General features: G+C 38.6%; 1 protein-coding gene across 1 annotated transcript in view; it reads left to right on the top strand.

Moving 5' to 3' along the window:
• The window catches only part of lingo2 (leucine rich repeat and Ig domain containing 2), a 158509-nt gene that overhangs the window by 111029 nt on the left and 23262 nt on the right, over positions 1-24218 (top strand). The window lies entirely within an intron of this gene.

Raw genomic sequence — 24218 nt, forward strand, 5'->3', positions numbered from 1 at the left:
GACGTTTCTGATCTTAATGATTTACTGACATGGAGTGACAGATTAGATAATATCTCAGTTTTTCTGTGGTTATCAGGTCATATAAACATGTATCATTTTGAGGAGATGGAAAATAAAATGTATGGTGCTGCAGCACTATAAAGTGTTCAGTGTTGGGTGCCACATCCTAAGCTTTTTCGACCCTCCATTCACGTGTACTCAAGAAACCACACAGCTGTCCTGCACTGCAAGACTGAACATTTGAAGGCTCTCAGAAAATGAGTTGTGTGAGCCTAAAAACCCAAAATAGCTATTTCAGCTTGATTTTCTGTGTATTTTAAGTGTTAAGTGTTATTTTTTAATTGCACTCAAATTATTTGACAACCATCCCTTAATCTGCAGTTTTCCCAGAACGCCTTGCGGCATTGGACACTTTTGCACCGTGACTGAAGTTACTGACTCAGTCAGACAAGTCCCACTTGTTGAGAGCAATCACAGTAGATGGTATTCTGGGTATAATGGAAGACTTCCTGGTTCACTGTGCACCTTCCTCCAAGGGGCACTCAAACCTTGAGTGGCACAAATGTTAAAAAATAAAGTCAATGATGGACATAAGGGACTATTTTACTTGACATTGCCTACCAGTATGAAATGACTATTTATTGTTCTCCTCATATTGTCATTTGTACATCGTTCTTCATTCATCAAGTATTTTACAAAGTACAGTATCTCAAGCTACTTAAACTCAACTCAAACTTTTGTAAATGCAACACACAATATCTAGTTTACTTTACTATGGTAAAAAAAAGTTATTGTACTTAGTTCTTTAAGGCAATGGGTTTGCATGATTTTTTAGGTAAGGCTCACTAATTAGGTTTCACAGTGTTTAGGTCTCTGTGCTTGTCATGTGACTGAAAGCTGAACCCATGTTTTTAAAATGATTTAATGAATGGCAATAGCATGGCTCTAAACCTTTCCTTGCACATGCAGGCAGTACAATCATGCCACTCCAAAACAAATAAATATAGGGTATTATTATGAGATTTGTTCCTTTCATATCAGTATTACTGGTACTGGTATTACTGGTAGACAGTCATAAAGTGTTCCTGTATTCCCTGAAAACAATGTGTGAATAATAAAGTGAATCTTCCATTGATGATACTGCGAAATAAACAGGAAAAGCCATGCACTTTTCCAGCAACTACTGCTCATCATAGGAAAAGAAAAACAGAGTTTGGACCGATTAGTCTCATAACGTCTGTAACATTAGAGTGAATGGGAGAGCCGGTACATTACAACAGATTGCTAATGATCACATTCTGTGTAGAATGACAAAACATAGATCAGTTAAATTACCCTGATTGCATTATGCTAACTCACTTCTCAGTGAGACACAAACCCATGCAAGGTGAAGCACACAATTTGAAACAAAGAATAATTCCTAACAGTTTATTGTGATTTCTTCCCACTGTTTGGTAAACAGTCACTGCAGAGAGCATGGGAGCTCAAATGTCACAGAGGGGATCAGATAAAAGGGCAGGGGCCTGCAAGTTCACTCACTTTTCTGTCTTTTCCCTCCTTTCTCCTCTTCATTCTGTGTGAAAGCACTGTTGTGTGTGTGCTGTGGTTTGATTAAGAGCTCCCCAGGGCTCTGCAGAGAGAAGAGAATATGTTTACTACAACACTTTTATGCCATATACAATGTTCAGTTTGTGGTCTTGATTGAGCCCAGTAGGCCTATCCAGATAGCAGCCTCTACTCCCTGAAAACCTCCAGGGGTTAATTAACCAGACTAGGTAACTAGCTACAGCCGCACATTGCATTAGCAGACAAACAGACCCATTGAATCTTCTTTGTCTGTGTTTTGCTCGGATTAGACGGTGTTCACAGAGTTTTAGTCTGGCAAATTTAAGATAACAAGAAGAGCTCTGTTTTGTTTGTGCTTGAAGAATGTCCAGCTGGTTGTGCTTTAAATTCCTGCAGCTGTGATACAATGGAGAGATTACTTCTCCAAGAATGAGAAAAAGACAGGATGACGATGCGGACTCTGCCTTTTAATGGATCTGTTCTTGGCTTGGTTTGCTTTTGCTGCAGAACAGCTGTATTTCTGTCTGAATGAGTGCGGTAAGATGACTTTTCATTCAACTCTGTACTTCTGACATGAGATGTTCCTCTCTCGCTCATCCTTCTGGGTCACTGGAGTTAATTTCTATAAGCACTGTCTTTCAATTTGAAATCGAAGCTGCAGCATTACTCACACAAGCACAATACCTTTAGTGGATTAATTTTTGGACTGACTATATCCAACTGGAGAGGGGGAAAGGGGAAACAGATGGAGTCATAGCTGCACTCATTTTTGTGTAATCCTTCTGAATTAATTAAGTTTTATTTATTTATCTTATTCTCATTATCAGAGTGTGTTGTCATCCTTCAGAAGCATCCTATAGACTTACCTTGATGAAGAACAGTTCCCAGCGTCTCCATGTTTTCTATGACATCAAAGATATGTAATAAAGCTTTCATAATCTGTAATACTTAGTGGGATTTTGAAATGTTCCCCTTGCTGCCTGAGATAATCATCGCGCGCCTTGCTGAGATTGCGTCTGTCTTCAGACAAATGATTATTTTTGACTCCCACACAGATGGGACTAAATCCATGTCATCCCATAAAACCAGCGCCAGTGCCACCAAACTTTACAGAAACATCGTGACGCCAGATGCCCTTTGTGGAAATTTGGAACAGCTTGAGTTGCCTGGCTGAACTGCATCCATCTTAGAGCAGAACTTTTGTGTATACTTCCCAGCCCATTGTCCTATTACTCATCTGCGCCACGTGAGCTTGTGAGTAATCGGACATTGCAGCATGGAACAGTGGGTAATGAATGCCTCTTCCCTACCTGAATCCCCACTTAAACCAAGAACAAATTCCTTTTAACCTGCAATCTTGTGTTATTTTCATGTGTCAAAATCAGCCTTGTTTCTTTTGAACTTGAAGGAACAATGGGACAAAAGGAAAAAATAAAAGAGACACAGAGCCTTGAAGGGGCATCTTACGCATGCTGCTTCTGCCAGAGCCGCACTTTAGGCTTAATCTTATTCCTTCTAAAATGTTCAGATATCTGAGCCATTATTGTTTTCAGCATTGATGTGTACCTGTAATGAGCACACAGTGCTCGTCTGAGAGGTTTCTGTAAAGTGCTGAGGCTTAAGGAAAAGAGGAGCATGATTCATCTTGTTTGTAAGGCGAGCCTTTATTAGGAGCAGGGTAAGAAAAAGGCCTTGGCTGTAGCTCTTCTACCCAGAGGCTCTGTAATTGCTTTCGGCTGCACCTTGAGAATTTGATGAGTCAAGTCGAGCCTTTTGTTTGAGTGACGGAGCGAAAAGAGGAGCTCTTACGGTGAAAGTGAATTATCACAGCATCAGTGAGGAAACACAAAAGTGAAGGCCGTGGGGTGTGAGCAAACTGGAATGCATTAGACATCAGGGGTCCTTAAGTTTGTTCATTTAAATTATTGCTTTCATATGCATTAAGAGAGAAAAAGGAGCTTGATCCTACAATAATGTCATGGGGTTTGAGTTTCTAAAATAGTTGTACTCCTGAAACACTCCTACCATAGACAGTAATTGTTAAGAGTATTACATGTTGCATCTAAAAGAAGAGTTTATAATAAAGCAACCTCTTCTAAACACTGAAACAAACTGACACAAGGATAATCTTCATATAGTGCAAAAATTTGTGGACTTTCTCTTTGAATTTTTGCACTTTCTGAAACAAGTAGTAGACATTTTTGAGTCTTCAGTGTTAATCCCACATTTCTCTATGCTGTTGTGTTTGTTGACCACTAAATTATACTTAAAGTCCCTGTAAAGTGAAATCCAAAATTTGTGTCTTAACATGCTAGATGTGATGGAATAAGGTTGCTATAAACATGGGAAAACACTGAGATCTATGTGTGACTGAATTTTTGATTTAGACCACCACATACTGGTTGCTAGGGGTAATTACCCCACCCCTGTGATGCTATAACGATATAAAATCACAAGCAGTTCATCTCAGTACAGTTTGTTGTGAACTGATGTCACTGCCTTCACTGAAATTTTACAGCCTGCTACATGCTGTGTTTTTTCTCATTTGAGGTAAATTTCCTAAATCCATCAGCCATGGTGGCCTACAGGTCATTAAAAGTATCGTAACAGAGTAAATTTAATCCCCAACTTCTGTCTCTCTGCTCTGCCACAGAGCCAGGCAGCTGTGCTCTGATCAGAGTTCACCTTAAGGACAGGGGGCAGGCTAATTGCTGCAGGAACAAACATCTAACTGGTGAAGGTGTGTTTAAATCCATATTTCACTTGTCTTTAGTCCTGGATGAATAAAAGAAGCAGACTGTGGCTTTGTATCTCACAAAGCAGCCACAGTTCAATCAATATGCCTGTTAGTGTTGTGATTCTAAAGATTAGTGAAGTATCTATGTTCCATTTCTGTAAAGTCTGTCACAATGAAAGCCTCCAATGCTTATCATCTCTCACAACTTTTAGTTAGAAGAGCAACATCAGACAATGGGACTTTTTATGGACTGAAACTAGACTAAAATGTTTTTAGTTTTCATCGACTAAAGCTAGACTAAAACTAAAAAGGATAGAAATGACTAGAATGTGACTAAAACCAGAGACTAAAGACATATAATCAGAAGACTAAGACTAAGACAGATTAAAAGTAGCAGTCAAAATGAACACTTATCAGTTAGCCCTCGGTCCCTTTAATTTTTATCTACATCTGTCCTTGTTTGTCCTGAAAACGGACAGGCAGAAAGGTGCTAATAAAATAATCATTTTTCAACATTTTTTACTTTCACTGCTTCAAATCTCTTCAACAACTTCAACCCTGACCACAAAATAATAAATAAATAAATAAAATTCAATGTTACACCCGTTTTATGCCAGTTATTGTACACTACGTCACTGCTATTTTTTATGGTAAAAAACACAAAAACACCATAATTCCCATTTAAAATGATCTAGAAAAAAAATCCTTTTTTCAATAAATAGAGTCTGGGCCATGCCAATGATGAGTAGTAAAATTGATTTTGATGCATTGAAATTTTTTCTGTAGTGCCGAATGCCATATTTTAGCTACATCTGTCCTTGTTTGTCGAACGGACATGCAGAAAGGTGTTAATAAAATACTCATGTTTCAACTTTTTTTTTTTAAACTTTCACTGCTTCAGATCTCTTCAACAACTTCAACTCTGACTACTGAAAAAAAAAATAAATTCAGTGGTACACCCTTTTTATGCCACTTATTGTACACTATGCCTATGACATGGATTCGTCCATGCTAACACACCAGTTTTACCCTCCTTTTCGCGAGCCTCCTCCTCTACCAAATCTAATGCGAGTGAATGCATTTGTTCATGTTAGGTTTATTTTATGTACAGGCATAAAGAATCAGAGGATATATGTAGGATATGAACCACAAACACACACATTTCCACCTCTAACTAAAATGTGACCACAAATATGCCAATTACGCACAGATATAAGTGTACTGCATCTTTGAGCTATGATATATTCTTACCTATTGATCGAAAGGATCTGTGCATCCTCATGCTTGTAAATATACTTGCTATGAAGTGAGGGCAAAGTTGAAATTGTCCATATGTCCCTCTTTCTTAGTCTCAGGCTGCAGCATCCACAGGTAACATATCCTAATGTAAACACTTTACTTATGGCATGTCTGCTTGTAAACACATACAGATTCGCACCTGATTACACACGTAGGAGCCCACAAACTTTTCCTTACAGATCTAGCCCACTCTCAGACATCCATATCTAGTGGCATGAATCGGTTCATTTAATTCTGATGATGTTTAGCGGGTGAAATAGCGCTCCAAACACTCTGAGCGCATGGAAGGAAAGGGTTAAAATGGTGCGCTGCACTATCCGCTGGATCACTGTTTAATGGTGAAATTTAGATCCCTGGTGATTGACTGACTGCAAAAAAATGGGTGCTAAAAGTTGTTTTGGTGCCCTAGACACACAGTCAAAAAACGTGTTTTTAATGGAAGTCCATGTGTCCGATTTCGGACAAACAAGGCTGGATGTAGCTATTTCGCATCATGGGCATTCTGTGGGTGACACTGTTTTCATTTTTTACATTTTTTTTTTTTTGATATGAAGAAAAATAATAACTTTGGCCAAATTTGATGCCTCAATCTATAAAAATGTGACTATTAACTAAAAAAAAAAAACGATAATAAAAATTATGAATGTCTTCAAAACGGACATAGTAGGGACCGAGGGTTAGGGTTAAATAACTTGTTGTCAGCTGAAACATAATCATTCATATAGTAATTATAATTATCCAATGGGAGGCTCTTACCTATTTGCTTAGGTATATCCAGGTGATGACTATTTTTTGGACGAGTATATATATATATATATATATATATATATATATATATACACACAGTGCTTAACAAATTTATTAGACCACCCTAACCCTAACCAAAGTAAGGTTTATGCCACAGCTGCACTAAATTAACAGCATTGGTAATTACCTAAATCATTTGTTTTGTTTCTGCAGTGGTTAATAAACCAATATGTAGAAGCTCTTTAACCCAAATGATATTTTTAATGCTAAAATATAATTAATACTGTTATCCATGAATTTTCAAATTTACTGATTTGCAACAAAACTGAAAAAATAGTAAAGCACATAATCATTTCTTGATTAATATGTCAAATTATAGTTATTTACTTGCATTCCTGAACAGAAAAAATTAGTTTTAGTGGTTGAATGTTATGCTTGATTCATTTCTGACTTCTCAGAGAAGCCCAGTGAGCCGGCTCAAATTTGGGTGGATTCAGTTTTAAATTCCTCATTCCTGTTCAAAATGGTAAAACACTGAGAGCTCATTAAAAATGAAAGAGTCCACATTCAAGAACTTCATGATGCTGGATGGTCTTTGAGACAAATATGACAGGTGGTCTAATAAATTTGTTAAGCACTGTATATATATATATATATATATATAGAGAGAGAGAGAGAGAGAGAGAGAGAGAGAGAGAGCGAGAGAGAGAAAGAGAGAGAGAGAGAGATTAACAAGAGTGAAATAATACTTGTTGATTGTGCTTGCAATTGTTGAAGGTATATAAAAAAGTTCTATGCATTTTACAGTTTTCACATAATTATATATCATTTAAATTATGTCATCACTGTAATATTAATACAGTATCTCTTTAGTTCATAACAAAAATGTATGTTTATTCTATATGTGAAAATTTCCTTAGAAAAATTGGATTGAAAAAAAAAAAAATCTGTTTATTCATACCTTAAGAACAACGGCAAACATGGGAAAAATAAGATTTCATAATTCGTGCATGAAAAAATTGGGGTCCACTTGTTTTGAATTAAAAAGTACCATAATTCCGGTATACCATGCAACACTTGTCTGAACTACATTTATACTGTATCTCAGTATCCTTATCAGTATCGGCTAAAATTAATTTGTAAATATCACCATATCACCATTGGATAACGGCAAAAATCTAATTAATCTAATCGGATTATGCATCCCTTTGAAGAAGCTTTGTTGGGGAAATGAAATAATCGGAGCTGCACCAGACCAAAAATCCTCCCCTCACTTTGGTATACAACATCAGGAGACGTTCGTTAACAGTTCTTTGTACCTCCAAAGAGTCATTATCATAGCTCGAACACACCCTGTGAACAAAATGCACCACATCAAAGCAAGTTCCTCTCACCGCTGTCAGAAAAAAGCCTTTGTGTTTCCCCTTTGTTGACTACAAACTGTTGTCCCACTCGTACCTCTGACTCTGTGATCACACAAACACCCTTGATTGTGCCTTGTTGTGCTGTTTTGACTCTCTCCTCTTTAATTACAACTAATTTCCATAATGCCCCCCCTCCCTTTGTCCTCCATTGAACTCTTCACCCATTTAGAAGCGGATCCCATATACTCTCCTATTTAATATAGAATAGAGGACCATATAAAACAGCACATGCAGCTCCTTTCTCTTATTAAAGCAGGACAGAGTGTACTGTAGCTGTCGGTGGAAGATAGGTTTGAAGTGTCTTCTCAAGACCCATTGGATATCTTGGATACTTTAATGGGGCCCATGGGCTTTGTCATACATGATATATATCAAATTAATTGTCACACAGAATAAAGTGGTGGCCAGTGGCCAAGACAAACCCACACATCATCCCCGTATTGCTGGAAGAGGAAGATGTCCAACTCTGTCTGAAGTGAAGGATAAACCTTCTAGTCATCTGACCAGTCAGGCGTCTGTCGGTAAAAGCATTAGCTCTTTTTTCTCTTCCCGTCTGTGCCACCTTGTTTTTGTAAATAGGATGCCAGAAATTCAAAGTGACCCAGGTTTTTAAATCACATCCATGTCCTTAGAAATGTATCCTGAAGGCACTTTAATTTTGTTGGCTGGAAAAGCAAGCGTTGGCATCCTATTACTTAGCCATGTGCTCTTTGAATGAGGTACACTTAGGTAACGATCAAGAGAGGAGATTATGAGAACAGGTTTCTATATCAAGTAGACATTACATTTTTATTAACAAGGTCAAACAAAGTCAGGGAAAACAGCCCAAATACAGCAGAATCTGTGTTTTATCCACTAAACACAGAGGTCCTGTGTATGAACACTGCCTCCTTTACTAAGTTAGTTTTTATACACAAATACAATGTCTTAAGAATTTAAGCTAATAAGAAGTTTGCTTTTGTTTTGGAGAGATACTGGCCATGTGTGGCACATGGACATGCAGTAATTAATTGTTGGAAGTCCTACCTATTCAGACCATCTGGACTATAATTAGGCCACAGTAGTGCCCTCTAGCTTAGAGTCATCATGCTTCCTTTCCCCCCCTGCCAGATTGGAAGCAAAAACCTTTTCCCCTGAACCTTTCCACCGTCCCGACACTGTGTCCTCAGAAGCAACCATGAGGGGCACCTTGGAACAAGTGCTGTCTTTGGCAAGAGTTTTTGTTGCCAATCACGCTGAGAGTTGGATGAAGACAGTTGGAAATGGCTCAGTAATGAAACCAAAAGGCACTCAAGACCAATTCTGCATCCTAAAAGTGTTTAATGTATGTTTACTGATTATAAAGAGGCATACTGTATAAATCTTCACCTTCTAATAACAAATAACTGAGGTTTCTTAATAAGACTAATTCTGACAGCAATCATTTTTTCCCACATAGTCCTATTTTGATTTTCTTAATTGCCAACCAACGCGAAGGCTATAGAAAATCATATTAAAGCTGTAGTAAGCGATATATTTTTAGTATTGTATGCCCACAAAAACAACACAACCCGTCAGTGTCTTGTTATTAAAGCCATCTAACAGAATAACATACTTCTGCAACGCCTCCTCGTGCTGCACTCTCACTTGAGGAAAACCAGTAAGGAACAATGCTCCAGCCAATGAGGAGGCTAGCACTCACAGCCAATCAAGGCTCAGGTCAGAGGGTGCATTCCTATTGGCCGTTGTAGTAGGTGCGCTTCCGCCTCTCAGCTCAATACAATGGCAGAGCTACGGTGGTCCTATGAAGAATTTTTTAATGCTGAGATGAAGTGTTGTCTTGCCTGTAATCCAGCCATTGATTTCAGTAGAAAAGCAGAGCAAAATCACTTCACGAGAGCTTTGCCACCGTCAGTATTTGATTTAGTGGACATGTACATCCGCGAGGAGGTATGTGAGAAGAGGAGAGCTCAAACAGGGAGAAGAACAGGAAGGGAGGGGGAGTAGAGTTCATTCTACATAGCCCTCATCGAATGTTTATTGTTTTAATAGCTGCATTGGTAACCTTTTAACCTTTTTTCTCCTGTGATTTAAGTAAAGAAGTGAAACATCCATATATTCTACATTTATCTCATACAAAGTAAATATTGCAAGACTTTTTTTGTTGAAGACTTGATGATGCAGCTTACAGCTCAAAAAAATAAATGAATAAATAAAAAATCCACAATCTCAAAATATTAGAATATCACAAAACATCATACAGACATGTTGACCTGCTGGAAAATGATGCTCATTTGCACTCAGTAATTGGTTGGAGCACCTTTTGCACGAATTACTGCATCTATGTGACAGATTGTGGCACTACAGGGTTTTATGAAGCCCAGATTGCTCTGATATCAGTCTTTAGCTCATCTATATTGTTGAGTCTGGTGTCTCTCATCTTCCTCTTGACATTTCCCCAGAGATTCTCTATGGGTTCAGGTCAGACCAGTTGGCTGGCCAATCTAAAACAGTAATACCATGGTCAGCAAACCAGTTTCTGATAGTTCTGGCTTCCCTGTGGGCAGAAATCAGAAATTCCATAAAGCATCTCAGCAGATGGAAGCATAATGATCTCTAAAATCTCCTGGTAGATGACAGCGTTGACATTGGACTTGATAAAGCAGAGTGGACAACATCCACTGATGACATGGCACCCTAAAGCATCAGTGACTGTAGAAACTGAGAACACTGGACTTCAAACACCTTAGATTCTGTGCCTCTGCGATCTTCCTCCAAACTCTTAACACTGGATCCAAATGTAATGCAAACTTTACTTTCATCTGAGAAATGGACCTTGGACCACTGAGCAACAGCCCAGTTCTTTTTCACCGTAGCCAAGCTGAGACGCTGATGACATTGTCTGTGGACCAGGAGTGGCTTGATACTAGCTACACTACATTTGTAGCCCATTTCCTGTAGTGGCTCTTGATCAACTGACTCCAGCCTCGGACCATTCCTTGTAAAGGTCCTTTAAAGTCTACTATACAGTGTGGGATTCTGGGCCATCCCAGACCAGTTGGGGCAATATCTTTGGTTTTGGCTCTATATCGGTGGTCCTACATCACACTGTGAGATAGGTTGAGACAGGTGAGACAGCTGTAATCATCAAGATTAACACAAAAGAAGTCTTGAAATGTTTCACTTTGTTTGAGATCCAACGCTGATCGAATGACAACTGGGCTGGTTGTTTGAGATGAATCTAGGATGTATAGAAATATATTTTTCTGAAGTAAATCAGGGGCTTCCCCCTGAAATGTTCTGTTAATTCTAACAGTGGTCATGTGAAAACAGCCTCCCTGAATGGATCTTACTACAGTCCCTTTCTGCTGTTCAGTTGTCTGCAACCCCACAGGCTCTACTTCAGTCACAGATCTTACCCAGCAGATGTTAAAGTAAACAACTCCTTGACATCTGACAAATCCTTAATTAAACCGACTTTGACAGCTGAGCCACTGACTAATTTTCCCACATTGCCCCAATTGTGTTTTCTTGACTGGTTTTCAGTTATCTTGAAGGCTATTTAAAATCTAATTACAAAAATAAATCATTATCCCTGGTTCCAGTGGTGACCTTTTAACTCCTTAATGTCCCCTTGGGTGAGCTAATTAAGGTCACTAGACTGCTCTACATTGTTGCTTAAAAACAAAGGTTGACCAAGCTTTCACTGGACTAGTGACTCATTAGCAAAAGGGCTCCTTTCAGTATTTAATTTCCTGCACAAGCTTTTTTAAATTAACTATTTTCTTCCTTTACCAGTACACTGTCTGAATAACAGTGTTGCATTTCTTCCAGGTATATTTTTTAGTGTTTTGGTATATTTTTAGGTGAATTAAATGGCCTAGGTTTCAGATTTAAGGGAATTTTAGAGTAAAAGTTGCCAAAAAAATAGGACTGCACTGTCTTGTGGGAGAGAAACAGGCACACAGCGAGAGAGAGAGTACTTTTCTTCATCTCAGGAACATTTGCCCTCAGCACTTGGCCCTTAAATCACAGTGCAAAGAGAGGCCAAATTCATCACTATGTTGGGTCGCTGACATATTCCTGAGCCGTTTGGAGGCTCTGTGGATTTGTGCAGAGGTCAATGATTGAAGTTTCTGGCAATCCAAATGTTGCTAGGTTGTAAGAAATGAGCTGAATATCTCCAGTGAGAATCCGTCTGTGTGTCTCTCTTACTTCAGATTCTATTTATGCCATGGGAATAAACAAGCGTGTAAAGCGTGAGCGTTGGGGGAAGACTTTTATTGTCAGCAGACGGTGGCGGGCAGGTGGAGTGTGAGATGTAGAAAGGGTTGGCCAGACGGAGGTGGGGAGGTGTGGCAGCCTTTATAAAACAGCTGCCATGGCCAATAAGCTCTGAACTCTGGGTCCTCATCCTTCCTGAGCTGCATTGTGCCTCAAAAATAGCATCCTTTGAATTCTGATGCACACAATCAGTTGGCATAAATGATCCTAAACCAAAACAGAAAGCATTACATGCAAATCTTGAAATTTAAAAAGTGAAAGAGAGAGAAATAACCAGGATTTAAAGATTGTGGACTCAAAGGGAGTCTTGGTAATGTTGCAGTGTTGTGAGAGGAGGATAATAAGATTTTCGAGGGGAAGTCCACCAAGCAACTGATTAATCCAAAGATTAATTTAATCTGTTTTCATAATAAAACATTATTAGCTGTTCCCGTCTCTCAGCGTTACCTTTCCACCCTCTTAAAAGATTATACACTTCCCAATCACTTACCTGGAAGCAGTCAGGAAAGTCATTAAGTTAAGTAGACACTGACAGTGTGCAGGACGCTGAAAATGATGGGAGAAATTGTTGGAGTGCCATGAGAAATGGCCGTGTTAATAATTTCTTTGCAAAGGTTCTGTTTGCAGCCGAGCTTGAGCCGGGCCTTATCTTCAGCAAACAGACCTGTGATGAAATCCACCCCAGGTCTCCAGGTGGCAACAAACTTTTAATGTGAAGGAGTGGTTGTGGGAAGTCAAAAGAAATCACAAAGAATCACTCTGTAGATAAGTGCTTGTTAAACTGTTTGCCTTGCAATCTTGTCCGGCAAAATTGGGAAGATAATCAGTCTTCCTCAATTTAGCAGATATTCTGGTGAGGTGTGACAGCTCAAACAAAAAATAGAAACACTAATATTGTTTTATTTTTTTTCCTTAAGGACAGTTTTAGTTTTTCTAAACAGGAAATAAGTAGGCTAGTTGCTAAGATGCTCTCCAACAACCTATGATAGATTTTTGACCTTGTTAGTGAGAAGATTAATTTTGTTAAGTTGGGAAAAGAAGAAGCTGCCAGCTCCATTTGTCTCTGACAGAAGACCTGGAATGTTCAATGAGAGCAAGCAGAGCAAAGAGCATCACCAACTAGATGTTGCATCCTTTTACAGCTCACAAACATGGGAATGAACATGATCGCAACTGTACTGTGGACGAGAAGACCTGGCTCTCAGTCTCCGCTCTAATTCATCCCAAAGGTGTTCTATCGAGTTGAGGTCAGGACTCTGTGCAGGCCAGTCAAGTTCATCCACACCAAACTCTATCATCCTTGTCTTTATGGACCGTGCTTTGTGCACTGGTGCACAGTCATGTTGGAACAGGAAGGGCCATCCCCAAACTGTTCCCACAAAGTTTGGAGCATGGAATTGTCCAAAATCTCTTGGTATGCTGAAGCATTCAGAGTTCCTTTCTCTGGAACTAAGGGGCCAAGCCCAGCTCCTGAAAAACAACCCCACACCATAATCCCCCCTCCACCAAACTTTTCACTTGGCACAATGCAGTGGAGAGGCCTAGGTGCTTGATTTTATACACCTGTGGCCATGGAAGTGATTGGAACACCTGATTTCAATTATTTGGATGGGTGAGTGAATACTTTTGGCAATATGGTGTATTTGTTTTACTGAAATCATGCTTGATCCCACAAGGTTCTCTAAGATCTTGTGTCCCTGGAATCACAGTGAAATGATTACAGAGGAAGTGTGTGGTCGCCCACGTTTTTAAAATCATTTAAATTTGAAAAATGTCAAGAATGTAGCCTGCCGACTCTTAAGTACAATTATGAAAAAATGATGAGAATTTTAAAATCTTAGTGAAGGAAAGTGTCCTTTACTTAATATAACAACCTGAATGATAATAATATAAACTATTTAAATAATCCACTAATAATAAAAGAAATAAAGTGAAAAAAAGAAGGAGCATGTGAAACTAAAACATGCTCCTTGTTGTTTCTCTAAGTCAGTAACTTCACTCATGATGCAAACAAAAGTGTATGCCCAAAGGCATTCTGGGAAAGCTCTGCAAAATTGCAGATTAAGGAATGGTTAAAACTAAATAGCATCCTAGGAATTGTTAGGAAGCTAACCTTGATTGCTGAAATAGGTTTTTGGGGGGATTTTAAGTTAATAAAAGGATTCATTTTGTTTGTTTTTTTAACAACCGTCAATTGTTCAGTCTTACAGTGAATCATTTAAGTTTGAAAAACATCAAGAATGTAGCCTGCCGAACCTTAACTACAGTTATTAATAATTATGAGAATTAAAAAATCATAAGACCCGGAATGTGTCTTTTACTTAAATATTGTAACTTTATAAATAATATAAACTTTTAAAAAGAACCCATGCATAATAAAAGGAACATGATGTGAAACATATACAGTTCTCCTTTTTTCCTTTTCTTTTTTTTCTTTTTCCCTTCACTTTATTTTATAAGTATTTACAAATTGGATAATGTAAAACTTATGCATCTGTGTTGGGATAAAAGTAATAAAATAATAGATAAAATAATAACAAATAATACAAAAAGTTAAACAAGATTCATGACCAAGGCTTCAACAAATTAAGATGTTTTTTTAGTTGGATGAATGGGATCGTAAGTGCTTCTTATTGGACAAATAATGTAATGACACTTGGAATTGCATTCCTAGTTTGGCATTTTTGTCCTTCAGCTTCTTCAAAGTTGACATTTGTACCTGTACAGATAAAAACAACTACCTTTACAAAAAGTTTGAAGCAAATGGCAAAGGGTGCATGCATTTGTGCTTTGTTCTAAAGACCAAACCAAACATAAAATGCCAAGTTTGTTGCTTCCAATGCAGATTGAAGATCGTTATGCAAAATAGACTCAGACACTGTTCTGTCAAAAATGCCACCATGTGTTACTGCACACTTCTGACACAAACTGGCCTTCCTTCTGTGTGACCCCGGCAGAAAGCTTGTGTAACTGGTGTGGGGTTTGACTACTAAAAAGTTTAGAAAGGCAAGAAGTTTAGATATATTCAAAACATGTGAGAAGATTATATACCTTATTGCTTGTCTTGCTTTTTTAATACCCATATTCACATATTGTTGAGTTTTACAGTGGTGTATTGCTAACCCTAACCTTGCCCTTTCCACACATGCACAAAACTTGAGAAAGCTTACTGAAATCTCAAGGTTAATCTCAATACATATCCTTCACTCAATATCTACCCAGATTTTGTTCCCACCAGCTCCCAGTAAAATCTTCATGTGAAGTCGGGGTGAGCATATGAGAACGCAGCAGGATATATTCTAGAAATGTCTGTTCTAGCAAACAGGAGGGGTTGATGTACATGGACTGATGAGTAGTTGGATCTCTGTGCACGTTACGAAACGTCCTTCTGTTTCCTCTTCATCAGTGTGTTCTCTGCTCTTTTGTTAATAGCATAAATATGTTGAACTCAAAGTAACATTTATATAAAGAAAAATATTCTCATTATAGCAATGTATAGTAACATGTCTAAGCTGCTTAGGAGTGTCTATCCTCCTTGGACCCCCTCCTAGAAATCTTCAGGAGTGCATATGTGAAAATTGCTTCAGTGAAAGGATTGCATTAGAGTGCATTATACTTTCCAATTTTCAGTGTGAAGTACACAGTCCCAAAGGCTCCATCTCATTTGCTGATGTTACCTGGTGGATGTTTATGTATATAATGAGTCTTTTACATCTGGATTTAAATGCATTTGTAGATAATTGCACTCCCTGCCTGTCCCTCAGCTGTTTCAGACTGTTTCTTCTCTAAAGCAACGTGGTAAAGAGAATGGAGAGACAACATAAGGCTCGTTATCACTAACATGCCATGGTTTTCTCTAGCTCCTTACAGTGCAGGTTTATTTTTGTGTTTATTTTCCACATATAACATCCATGTGCCTCCACAGTTAAGTCTCAAGAAGTTGTTTATCACTCTGCTCTTAGAGTCATAACCAGAGATCCATTATAAAGTTTGTTGGACTACTTTGGTAATTGAAGATGATAATCCCTTGTTTCTATTTTTAAATCCCTATTTGGACGTTCGTAGCACTTGTGTTGTACTAGACTGATTGAATCTACCATACCTTCTCTGTCTAATGCTTCATTTCATGTGTGTTTTGAGGAAACTTGGAACATTTGCCTGTAGCTGTTCTGCTCCAAACATGTGGAATTATTTACAACAGACTCTCACCCACAATTTCCACAGGGCCCATGTCTGCAGAGCTCTGTCCACAGCATGGTTTTGCTCTGACTGACGACATGTATCCTCGCCCACTATATCCATTACCAAAGCAGAGCACAGTGCAGCCCAGCTCAGCTCAGAGCTGCTGGATCACAGGATCACAAGTTCATGCAGAAAAACATTCAAAACAGCATTTTTCTTTGCCTGTTTGGGGTTGATTTGCTGCTCATTTGCTTCTTGTTTCGATGTAATGGACGAATGATTGAAAATCTGTAGGCTACCTGATGTTTTATTTCGGTGTTGACTGGACTCTCCGTGCGTTCCCATGTGTCTTAAAGTCTGTGTCGATCTGCTCTGTGAAGAGTAGTGTGAGTTTGCAGCAGATCTACAAAAAATTATTTTCATCTTAGATGGAGCAAAGCAGAGTGGTGCTTCTGGCACCTGCCAGTGACAAATCACAGCACTGCTGCGCATATCTATCCTGAGACACCAGATAGGATGTTACACATTTCACACCCATCATCTGGGAAGTTCAGAACCTTTTACACAACCTTGGAGGGTGATTGGATGAACTTTCTAGCTTTCAGATTAATTAAGCGCTAATCAGTGCAACAAACATGACATAGCAGGCTTGTGAGAAGAACAAAAGCATCTTTTCAACCTAGGAAAGCCTTCAGTTTGCTTTTTTCTCTCCTTTAACCTTGAAACCTCAAGCCAGTTTTTACAATTCTTGGTCTGCCTATGTTTTTCTTCAAAAAAATGGTTGTAAAATATCAACCCTTTTAAATAATCCAGTTTAGACATCTATGTTGTTAGGACAACCTGGACTGCTAGACTGTGTGTGCTTCAAGGATGTCAGATGCATGATTCAAAAGATATAAGGCCAGAAAGATCAAGTACAAGAAGGAAGTGGACATTTAATCTTATACAAATTGCACCCAGATCGACAAAAAAAAGCATTTTCAGGTATGCATTTAGCTCCAACAAGTCTTGTCTATCAGGACAAAAAGAAAAACTTTCTTACAAACACAAAAGAAACTATAACTACCATTATCTCCATTTAACCACTTCACATTTTGTGTGCACTTGGTATTCCAATGCATTAAATGCTCATTAATCCAATTTTAGGAGCTCATATGTCCTCTTTTTAATCATAAGGGCCATATAAAATGACTTCTTTTACTTTTTTAACTGGCAGATAACTACTTTGTCTCTTTTTGATCTTTAGCTGGCCCTTTTTCATCACAAAAAGCATTATAGATAGTCACATTATCATGGATTTAGCTACATGGATTTGTAGTATCAAAGCTCTGAATAAACACTGCTCTTTGCGCCTGGATTAAAAATGTCCTGGAAGGAACAAAAGCACAAGAAGCCATCCAAAGATTGGCAAAAAAAAGTTTAGCTTGTGATCAAAATTTACCCCCTAGAGGTGTGGCTTGTGGTTCCTGAGATTTTGTAAACAACACCATTCACCAAGGGTTCTTTATTTTCTTTTAAACAAGAATTGTTGTCCAGTTCTGATTTAACTGCTGACATAGCTGCATACATGCCCATGTCTTGGCTGGCAGCCAGTGTTTGCAGGCTTGCAGGACAACCAGCATAACTAAGCTGCTGCCTTGGTATTCATAGATGGCAATGATTTGGTCCAGTCAAACATTAAGCTTTAAGCTTTGCTAGGTAAATCTGCATGTTTACCTGCAATTGAATCTGGCCAATACATCTACTTCGCAAATCAGGTGGAAACCAAGAGACTGACCAGAAAGGGAGGGATTTGCTCTAGATTGCATAGCCCAGACTGAAAGCTGTGCAGACCAACTTTGTCAAAATTAGGGGTTATGACGGAATTAGGGGTCCTTTCTGTTGGGTAAATTGAGTCAATTATCTTGAATTACCTCACCTTAATTTGCAATTCTTTTCACATGCTGTTTTTTTGGTGTGATTGTGCAATTTTGTATCTCAGCATTGTTGTACCTGAGGCAGCCTCAATGATTTTTGAGACTCAGATTTATGATGATGATGTTAGTTCTCAGAATTTTAGCAGAAAAGAACAAAATAAGAGTTCATTCTTAAGGAAACTTTTTTTTCTAATTTGATATGAAAACAAGATGTTATTTTCATTGAAGAAGACTGCAGAAATAGCAAACAGGTTGGGTGCTGTAATCACAATAACACTCTGAGACCCCAGAGGGACTGAGTGTGGTTCAGTGATTAGTACCAAGGGTGTTCCCCGCCTCTTTCACCCAACACCCGAGGGAGCCAACAGAGCAGGAAATGTGTTTCAGTTTACCACAGCGAAGACAGCCACCTGAGAAAGATTATTTGTATCCAACCTGAGCTCAAACACTTGAAACAAAAGAAATTCAGAACATCTCTTTCTCTTCTCTACTGTATTTGACTTTTTCAAACTTCTCCAATTTAAGTATTTCCAAAGTTTCTTGAGCTGTGTCTGGTAATCTTATTCCACTGTTTGTACTGGAGGCAATTTGCAACAGAGAATGCAATTTAATTAAAGTTGAACATGTTTATTTGATTAAATTCTGGCTACATTGTTTTGTAATGTTGTGTTCTCACAAGTCTACATTGTTGAAGCAGTGACATTACCTGAGCAACCCTCCAGCAATGCAAACACAATCCTGCTCCCTCACGTTTGACTGAACGCAGCCTGTGGCTATTGCCTTTGACAAGCGGCTCTGACAGATGAGTATTCAAATTCAAAACTCCCCTTTTTTAAGTTTTTTTATTTTTATTTTTATTTTATTTTACTCCCACTACTTGGCTCTCAAATATGATGCCAAATGAGAGGTGTGTGAAAGATACATGGAGACCACCCAGGCCCTCTCCTTTTGAATTATTCAGGGCTGTAAGATGTGAAAGCATCATGGTAGGAAAATTAATCATACAACTAAATATAGATGAAGGATTTGTTTTGTTGTTCAAGTACAGCTTCTTTCTTGAGGCAATACATGGAGCTTACATCAGAGCTGTGAAAAAATAAACGGTGTCACTCATTACTGATCCGTAGAGAGTGTTCAGTAGACTTTGAGACATGACATACATCCTACAGCATGTCTGCTATGTCTTAAAGCAGCTTGTTGAGATGCACATAAACATGTATTAATAGTAAAGCAGATCAGAGATGGTAGAGATGCATCTCATGAATAATTACAAAGATAGACTTTGCCAGTTTTTGACAGATATGTTTTGATATTAAACTGGAGTTTATTTTCCCCCTTTAATATTTAAGTGTAATAGCATCCTTTGTCTTGATGCACATAATCATTTGCAAAAGCTGGTTAAGATAAGATATAACTTTATTTTCCTGAAGGGAAATATTTGCCCTGGGCTATAATGATTCATACAGCTCTGTTCTCTAAAAGCATTACATTGCAACAGCAAAGAGTGAGTGTGAATATGTACACAACAAATACATAGAGAAAAAAAAAAAAGGTTACCGTGACAACAGTTATGATCCAGCTGAAATACATTAATTGATCCAGTGTGGATGATCTAAAAGCAAGAGAACGTCAAAATGTGTTTAAGTTAGAGTTTTGCTACTTTCTTGATTTAATTAGTGTGTTTATTCATTGATTTTTGCCCTTTTTTTTTAATAGTGAAAATTTTCCATGGCAGTTTCTCTGAGCTGAATAAAGTGTTTTTTTTTACTGACAATATTTTTCAACATCAGTGGTATTGGAATATACTGCAAGTACTTTATCTGCCCTTCTGGAGCTATAAAATGTTTATCTCAACATCTCTTGTATACATGCAGCTCTGAATTTGTATCACTGACTTACCTCAGTTGGTACCTGTACAATCAATTTAAACATGATCAAAATTTTTGTTGAAATTGAAGTTCATTGTAAATATTCAGTCTCATAGTCAAAGACTGATTGGTTTCATTATTATCTTTAAGGATGGTCTCCACAGTTAGGACCTCACCAACTGAGTCAATAACTTCACTCATGGTGCAAAAATGTCAAATGCCCCGTCATTCTGGGAAAACTCCACAGATTAAGGTATAACTGTCTATTATTTTGAGTAAAATGATATAAAGTAAATGAGTCCTGTTTCCTTAAAACTAAAAATGTGTTCAATTAATTCAGAAAAATCTAACTGAAATAGCTTTTTTGTATCTTTAAGTTAACACATTTTTTTAACTGCCTTCTTACAGCCCAAGGGGCAAAGGTTACCGGTGATGCACTGGCTGCAGGTTTGGTGTTTGGTGCATGTTCTCTCTCCCTTCAGCTTCTTGTATTTTTTTTTCCCTCTTGCTGCCCTATTTAATCATCTTTGGAAAAAAAATAGCTGTGTCAAACTCCAGTGTGACCAGTACTCCAGTTTAAAATGCTTGGTTATGAACCATGATAACTGCAAGGGTAGCTCCACAGTCACACATTGCATGCAACCATTGAAAATTCATAACCATTCATTGGAAGCAGACGCTTCAGTGCTCAAAGCACACTGGGGGTACATGGTGATGCAAACTGGACTGGCAGCAACACTTTATAACAACTTTTCTCCCTCATTAGATCATAATCCTGCATTTAGAAAACTGTAGAAAACTGCTTTAAGAACACAGCGGTGTACTGTGAAGTAAATCAACCCTGCGGAATGATGGCTTGATTAAAAAGACTGCTTAACATTGGATCTTGTATTGCCTGTCAATCTTGGATAACCACCTGCACAGTTTCACATCAGCATAGCAGGATATAAAAATAATAATTATTAACCTTGCAAAGCAGATGGATACGCCCGTTTCTTTATTTTTCACTGGCAAATCCATCTTGCAAAGCTCCCGTCTGGACCATTTTGGCCCAGTTAGAAAGTACAGTACTCTCAGGTGGGGCGGAGTCGTGATGTAAACAAGCAGCAACAAGAGGCCAGTGCAATTATGGTGGAAGAGCTTAGCGTGGATCCTGCTAAGCACCAGTTTTATCAGAACTTGACGACATTTCTTCGATAAAAGAAGAACAACGAACAGCAGTGAGTTGATTTCTTTTCAAAAATGACAAAAGTCATGTACTGACATGTCTACAGCCGCCATGGTTCGTGTTATTCCTTGGTAGCTGCACACGCACACCTTGATAGCAGCTACATCACGAGTTTTGTTGCTCTGATTGGCCTGTAGAGATGTGATAGTACATTCATCCAATCACATTCCAAGTTTTTTCAAATCCTCTGCCCTTTCCCAAACACTTAGTATTGAAGGTATTGAAGGCATGTCAGGTTAAATGATTCTACTATTAGGTCAATTTCATCATCGAATTATGTAATATGATTCTTTGTCAGTGATGAAATGCTGCTACTTTGGATAACCTAAGAGCAGTTGGTAGTTAGTTGTTTTAAACAGCTTTATGGTAGCACAATATTGGATATTTTTTCCAATATCATATAACAACATTAACAAATTGATTTTATCAATATTGATTCAAATATTCAAATGTAGTTCAGAAACTTAAGTCCTTAAAAGACACTTTAAAGTTAAGCATGAACAAAGCTTAGATCTGTTGGTCCTGCTTAAAACTCCACAAACCAGCTGATATATCAATCAATTAACCAATCTTTAGTGCCAATCATTAACTGAACCTATCTCAAGACACTTCCCAAAGAGGGCAGGTCTAAACCGCACTCTTTGATGTATTATTATAAAGACCCAACACTTATCACCATGAGTTGTAGATACCAGCAAAAATTGTCATATCTGCCTGTGTGGATGATTGAGCTAAAATCTGCTGATACTCATATTGTGCCAATAAAAATACTGTGCATCCTTGGTTTTAGGTAGTTTTTGTTTGTTTGTTTTGTTGGTTTTTCTTTTGCTCAGACAATTTTATTGGGTTTTACACATTTAAGTGTATCAGTAATAAAGTATATGATGACAAAAAGTTACTGTGAAGAAAGGAGACCCTCCCCATCCCACCCCAGCAGTCCTTGGATCTGCAATGAAAGCGAATTAAACAAAAAAAAACCAAAACTTAAAAAAAAGGAATACTAATAAAAGTACATATAAACAAAAATATTCATATAAACAAATGTATATATACATGTGGATTCATACATGCATACATACATGTTTGTTTTAACCTTGCTATGCAGATGGATTTGTTGGTCTATCATCTGGCAATTCAGAACAAGGCAGTAGCTACAGGTGGGATTTAGCTGTATTGAAAGCTCATAGCAATGGCTGTCGCTGGTTTGTAGCAATTAGCTCAGATGTAGCTACAGTGGCAGTTTTATCATAATTTGACCACATTTCTCCATTGAAACACCTCTGACTTCTTCCCAGTTGATTTTGGGGTGAGGCAGGGGTGTGTCTTAGCCTCTGCTGTTTAGTATCTTGGGTGGGTAACAGGGGCTGCAAACTGTAGAGTGTCATTTGACTTTGCTGATGATGCTGTGATCCTTGCAGAGCCTGTAGATGTTCTTGTAGGAGCTGTTAACTTGCTGAGTGAGAAGCTGGAAATGTTGGAAATGCACGTCCTGGGGTCAAAACAAAGATCCAGGCATTTGGGGATGCATTGAGTCCTGCCATTGAATCTGTCTCCGTGAATGATGAATGCATGGTTGGCAAGTTGTAGAGCAGTTCACCTTGGCAGCATAATCCACAGATCCACTGACAACAATGCAGACTTGGACTCACGCATGGGGAGATGGGTTTGCCAAGCAAGACAGTGAGGTAATGCCAGTATCTGAGCATGCAGGCAAAAAGTCGGAATCTTTCTGTCCTTGGTCCCCCTGGTCTTACTATACTCTTGTGAGGCCTGGATGTTGACTGATGGCTAGAGGAATGACTGGACTGCTCTGTGACAACTTCTCCAGCATATTTTTGGATATAATTAGCAAAACCATATGTCTAATGCTGACAAACTCAGGAGAGTGGGGATGGGAAGCGTCAGCTCCCGGATATGGAACAGCAGTTGCGCGTTTTACAGGCACCTGGCATGCTTCCCCAGGCCTGATCCAGCTCACCACATACTGGACGTCCAGGACCCACTGGGCTGTGCCAGATGACTGAGGTAACCACGTAGAGAAATGGGGCATGGGCCAAGGCCCAGGCCTGGATGATGGCCATCAGGAGGCCAGAGCAGTATGGGACCACGGTCAATGTGGCAAAGTGCCAAACCGGCATATGCCCTCATACCTGACCTGAGTTTTATCCACATCATTCTCCATTGTTTGTGCGCTGCGGCAGAATTTGCTTGTCAAGCTGACTTTAATAATGCAGCTGAACATGCATACAGCTTAGTCCTGTCTTGTCAATCCGATCCACCCGTCTTGAATGTGGCAGAAAGAACGTTTGTCCAATCATTTTGATGAAAGTCCTCCCCTTCCCAAACGCTTTCTATGGGAGGTTTCCCTGATAGATGTGTAATATATGCATGCTATTGATATATGAAACAGTCTATCTGGTGTTTCAGGTTATGTTTGTGCAACTTTTACAAAGAACTTCTCTCGAAAAAGATCCATTGCTTGAAAACATTGTTCCCCATTCTTTCCATTGAACAAAGAAATGAGTCCATCTGTTTACTTCATGTGACTGGTCACCATAGAGATAACATACAGTATGTGTGGGAGGCAAAAGCATGCTTGTTTTTCTTTCAGTCTTTTGATCCATGTCAAAGTGATAATGAGTTATGACAGCAAACTGCATCCTTACAATAGTGTCAGGCCATGTATGTGTACAAAAATAACTGTAATTTAGAATACATTTCACTTTACTTTATAGTAAAACTCTGTCAGTATCTGAAAGAGAATGTCCAATTTAAAAAAAGATGCTTTGGTCCTGTCTGTGGGCTCAGGAGAAACCAGGACTGGAGGAGGAGGTTATGACAAACGACTCCAGTGATATCCTGAACATCAAGCAAGCTTTAGGACTCCTTTCCCACAGTGTTTGAAGGGAACACAAACAGCATGAAGCGCCATAAATGCAATATTGACTGAGCCATTTGAGACAAGAATCAGCAGGGCGGTCATTTTGG

The sequence above is a fragment of the Cheilinus undulatus genome, linkage group 10 (assembly GCF_018320785.1).
Source record: "Cheilinus undulatus linkage group 10, ASM1832078v1, whole genome shotgun sequence".
NCBI lineage: Eukaryota > Metazoa > Chordata > Actinopteri > Labriformes > Labridae > Cheilinus > Cheilinus undulatus.